A 6,000-nucleotide genomic window follows, 5' to 3' on the forward strand; every position below is an offset into this window, starting at 1 on the left:
CTACCATGACAGCCGGGGAGGGGCCTGGCAAACTACCATGATAGCCGGGGAGGAGCCTGGTAAACTACCATGACAGCCGGGAGGAGCCTGGTAAACTACCATGACAGCCGGGGAGGGGCCTGGTAAACTACCATGATAGCCGGGGAGGAGCCTGGTAAACTACCATGACAGCCGGAGAGGAGCCTGGTAAACTACCATGACAGCCGGGGAGGAGCCTGGTAAACTACCATGACAGCCGGGGAGGGGCCTGGTAAACTACTATGACAGCCGGGGAGGGGCCTGGTAAACTACCATGACAGCCGGGGAGGGGCCTGGTAAACTACCATGACAGCCGGGGAGGGGCCTGGTAAACTACCATGATAGCCGGGGAGGATCCTGGTAAACTACCATGGCAGCCGGGGAGGAGCCTGGTAAACTACCATGACAGCCGGGGAGGGGCCTGGTAAACTACCATGACAGCCGGGGAGGGGCCTGGTAAACTACCATGACAGCCGGGGAGGGGCCTGGTAAACTACCATGACAGCCGGGGAGGGGCCTGGTAAACTACCATGACAGCCGGGGAGGGGCCTGGTAAACTACCATGACAGCCGGGGAGGGACCTGGTAAACTACCATGACAGCCGGGGAGGGGCCTGGTAAACTACCATGACAGCCGTATATCTCCTCCATTTAGTAAACAGATGAAGTCATTAGCGTTTGTGTTGTGAGAGACGGAGCGGGTAAGTTCCTGCAATTAGGCGAGGAAGGCGCACCTGTCCGTCGTCTGCTGTCTGCGTCTGCACTAGCCGACTGTAGTGGGTCTGCACCAGAAGACCCACTACTGCCCTTGCAAACGCTTCTACTGGCCCAGCAGAACATCTAGTGCTCCAGCAGAACTTCTACAGCACCATCAGACCCTCGACTGCCCAAGCAGACTCTTCTACTGCACCAGGTGACCCTCTACTGCCCAAGCAGACCCTTCTACTGGCCCAGCAGAACATCTAGTGCTCCAGCAGAACCTCTACAGCACCATTAGACCCTCTACTGCCCAAGCAGACTCTTCTACTGCCCCTGAAGACCCTTCTAATGGCCCAGCAGAACCTCATGTGCTCCAGCAGAACTTCTACAGCACCATCAGACCCTCTACTGCCCAAGCAGACCCTTCTACTGGCCCAGCAGAACTTCTACAGCACCATCAGACCCTCTACTGCCCAAGCAGACCCTCTAGTGCACAAGGACAACCTCTAGTGCACCACTTCCCTCTACAGTTACACACCTTGGGCCAGGCCAGTGGATGGTGTGCTGCCTGGTCTCTGAGAGGCGCCAATACCAGGACCTGGAAAAGAGGCAATATTCTCCAGAGAGCAACCCACTAGAGCCCTCTAGAGCCAACCTCAAGACCCCCTCCCCCTCCCAGCATCCCACCCGCCCCACAAGAGGAAGAGATTGCCCTCAAGATCCCCAGCATCCCACTCAAGAGGAAGAGGTTGGCTCCCTCTTGTGCCAACCTCAACCCCGCCGCACCTCTCGTATTATGTCTTATGATCCCGTTCATGATACGTCAAACATTTACGCACCTATATACGAAACCTCTGCATCTTTGAACCTTTCGGCTGTGTTTATATTGATTAAAAACAGTTTATAAACTTTAGCAACATCGCAGTGCAAGGTATTATTGCTAGAAATGTCATCCTTCGGAATACTCAAGAGCTCATAAACTGTTTAATACATAGCTAGTGTGATTGTTGAAAGATGTACATGTTTCGTAAATGGATGAGTGTGTAGATGCGTGATGATTCCTGGACCTGATACTCCTTGTACACTGGACCTGATCCCTTGTACACTGTTAGTAGCCTGTAGTGTATTGAAACCTTTCTTGATCCTCGACCTCCTCAGATGCTGAGCATTGTCTTAGATTTAGCAGAGATAGGTACCTTGGCGGTACTCCTGCCCTATGTGTGTGTGTGTGTGTGTGTGTATGTGTGTGTGTGTGTGTGTGTGTGTGTGTGTGTGTGTGTGTGTGTGTGTGTGTGTGTGTGTGTGTGTGTGTTTAGGCACTTGTGTCACAGCTTAATCATCCATCATTAGAGCTTGCATAGAGTTTAAGCTGGAGATGATACCAGGAGTTCTTCTTACTTCCCAAGACGTAAACGCAAAGCCCTTGCTATATACAGTCATCATGGCTGAGCGCCTCAGCCATGATCTAATCTTCCCAAGCCCTGTCTGGAGACAGGTTTGACTGGCAATAACTTGGTCCAACAGACTGTTGCTTTGGAGCGCCCCGCAGGCCTCTTATCCACTACAACTTTGTTGGTCCAGTACTTCGTCCAGAAGGTTATCTAGCTGCTTCTTGAAGAAGTACACCTTTGTGCAGGAAATATTTCTTATGCCTGCTGGGAGATTATTGGACGGGACACCTGATTATACGGTGCTCTCTGATTGTGCCTATGGCACCTATGCTCTCACTGGTTCTGCTTTGCATTTCCTTCCGTGTCGTTCGCTCCAGTATGTTGTGATTCTATCGTGCAAAATTGTCGACCTGGCCTTGCAGTGTCTTCCAAGGATTACATTGTAAAGGCTCTGAGATGGTCCCAATGACTTAGGTGTTTTATCGTGTCTATGCGTGCCGCATATGTTCCATGTGTTCCCTCTATTTCAGAAATCTCTTCTGCTCTGAAAGGGTAAGTGAGTATCGAGCAGTACTCAAGACGGGACAGCACCAGTGATTTCAGTATCATTAACATTGCTGTGGGATTCCTGGATTTGAACGTTCTCATAATCCATCCAATCATTTTCCTGGCTGCTGCTATATTTGCTCGGGTATGTTCAGTTAATCTCAGGCCGTCAGACGTCATAGTTCCCAGATCTTTAACATGTTTTCCTTCTATGAGTAGGCCTGAGTGTGTCTTGTACGTTGTATTTCGTTCAAGTTGCTCGTTTCCACCATACTGAAGTACTTCGAACTTATCACTGTTAAACATTATGTTACTTTTCGTTGCCCAATCAAAGACTATTAATGTCATCTTATAGTTTTCAGTGCCTGTACGCAAGTAATTTTCGTGCTGATATTTGTATCATCTGCAAAAGATGACACGAAGCTGTGACTTGTATATTTGTCTATATCTAATATGAGAATGACAAAAAGCTGTGGTGCAAGGACTGTGCCCTGGGGGGTACAAAATTTTTCTCTGGGCTTGGACTTGATTTTACCCGATTCATTGTTACTCTTTGCAATCTGTTTGAGATCAAATTGACAATCTAACGGCATACTTTATCTGCCTTTAAAACATCCGTGTATACATGTGCATATTATATTTTCTTCAAATGCTAATGTGTAATGTTAGCGCGATTAGCCTGTGATTTTATCCAGGTTTGCTCACTCACTTGTGTAAGGGAGATATACATACTAATTTAAGTGCTTCTGATATCTCCCCCCCCCCCCCCCCCCCCGTGTACAAGCATTGTCCTCCACACTACACATATCATTCGTGCTACTGTCACTTTACATTTCTTTGTGCCTTGTGCTTCGTGTCTAAGGGTTTGCAGCTGGTGTCGAGAAGGTTATGAGCTATAAGGGTGGTAAGTTTCCCCGATTGTTTGATCAATCGAGCAATTGCTTGACCACGAGGCCGGGGTCAAGCTCTCTCTCTCTCTCTCTCTCTCTCTCTCTCTCTCTCTCTCTCTCTCTCTCTCTCTCTCTCTCTCTCTCTCTCTCTCTCTCTCTCTCTGTCTCTCTCTCTCTCTCTCTCTCTCTGTCTCTCTCTCTCTCTCTCTCTCTCTCTCTCTCTCTCTCTCTCTCTCTGTCTCTCTCTCTCTCTCTCTCTCTCTCTCTCTCTCTCTCTCTCTCTCTCTCTCTCTCTCTCCCCCCAAATGACACCTTATCATCGCACTCTCCCACAAGTAGTCAACAGGAGTCTCTCTCTGTGATATAACCCAGCCATTTAGTCCTGAAGAATTCTTAATACCATTTCTTTTTTTAACGAAAACAAGTTAAAAAAAATAAAATAAAAGATTCGAAGCTATAATCTCAAGTTTAAAAGTTTTCTTATCGACAACAGCAGGTCTGGTGGCTGAGGTGCTGATAGCATGGAGAGTAGTTGGCGCTCTTGCCCAAGCTGTTTTTGTTTAGGGACTGTCGAATCTCAAGCCTGCTTGCCTGCTTGCCTGCCTGCTTGCCAGCTAAGCTGCCTGCTTGCCTGCCTGCTTGCCAGCTAAGCTCCCTGCTTGCCTGCTCGCCAGAAAACTTCCTTGCCTGTCTTTCCACCTGTTCGCCAGCCAGCCTGCTTGCCAATCGGAATGTCTACATACATAACTGTCTGAACATCTTCTTGCAGGCCTCTCTCTCTGCCTTAAAGCAAGCCTGCCCACCCGCTTGTCAATCAGAAATAACTACTGACGAGTGAAGTGTAGTAACGGTACACCACAACCACCCTTCCCTCATCTCCCAAACTTTTGTATTTGTTACAAATACAAAAGTATTTGTAATTACACTCCCAGGAGGGTAATTACAAATAGCGAGTAGTTGTAACACTGTGTACTGAGTCCACACTCAGTAACATCCATGTATACACAGCAGCTCCCACAACACATGTGTAACCACAACACATGTGCAACACTCGTCATACAACACTACCGGACAAGCCTGGCGAACCTGTGGCGTCTATCCAGATTACTCTGAATCACCACCACCAGCACCACCACCACCTAGACTGTACCAGTTGGCTGGAAGCACTCGGGGAAGCTGCACCAGGCTCTCCACAAGGAGGAGATTGAGTTGGGTGTCCCAGCAGGGCGTGGAGCAGCAGCAGCAGCAGCCCGCTGGCAGCTGACCGCCCGACTAATTAATCCCTGTAGACGCATATTATGTCAGGGAATTCCAGTGTTCTTGCTCCCCTGGTGATTTTAGCTATTATGAGGCCATTCCAATTCTTGTATTGTTTCATCATTTCCAAGTTCTTTGATATTGCATAAGTAAGTCTTAATCAAAGTCTAAATAAACCTATTCAGTCTAGCCTTAACTGTGGAGATGCTTTTGTGTTAAACAAAGTCTTGTTAAACACGAAGCTCCGTGAACAAGACTAAATCTTGTTCATGGAGCTGTCGTACTCCGTTTGTTACACCGTATTAAGATAACCGGATACAGGCTGAAAAGGTTACAGAGATTCTTTCAAGAAATCTTGAAAATGAAATGAAATCTTGAAATGAAATCTTGATTGTTTTGAGAGCTAAGTATGTGTGATGTTAGGATTCAAGAATATGTGAACATTCGCCAGTTGGCACTAGAGGACTTTCGAGGATGATAAGGATGATGAGGATGATGAGGATGATGAGGAGAATCGAGAGTAGGTAAATTAATTCAACACTTGCAGATGAGCCTCATACCAGGGGGGGGGGGCGGTCTGGAGCATCAAATGATTGGACATTCAAGAGTGTAATGCAGAGTTTGACCCGGATCACGGAGTGATTAGGATTCGGAGACTTGTCACGTGTGTGTGTGTGTGTGTGTGTGTGTGTGTGTGTGTGTGTGTGTGTGTGTGTGTGTGTGTGTGTGTGTGTGTGTGTGTAGTGTGTGTGTGTGTGTGTGTACTCACCTAGTTGTACTCACCTAGTTGTGTTTGCGGGGGTTGAGCTCTGGCTCTTTGGTCCCGCCTCTCAACCGTCAATCAACAAGTGATATGTTCACAGGTTCACACACACACACACAGGTTCATCTGTGTGTGTGTGTGTGTGTGTGTGTGTGTGTGTGTGTGTGTGTGTGTGTGTGTGTGTGTGTGTGTGTGTGTGTGTGTGTGTGTAGTGTGTGTGTGTGTGTGTGTACTCACCTAGTTGTACTCACCTAGTTGTGTTTGCGGGGGTTGAGCTCTGGCTCTTTGGTCCCGCCTCTCAACCGTCAATCAACAAGTGATATGTTCACAGGTTCACACACACACACACAGGTTCATCTGTGTGTGTGTGTGTGTGTGTGTGTGTGTGTGTGTGTGTGTGTGTGTGTGTGTGTGTGTGTGTGTGTGTGTGTGTGTGT

Source organism: Procambarus clarkii, chromosome 44 (genome assembly GCF_040958095.1).
Source record: "Procambarus clarkii isolate CNS0578487 chromosome 44, FALCON_Pclarkii_2.0, whole genome shotgun sequence".
Taxonomy (NCBI): domain Eukaryota; kingdom Metazoa; phylum Arthropoda; class Malacostraca; order Decapoda; family Cambaridae; genus Procambarus; species Procambarus clarkii.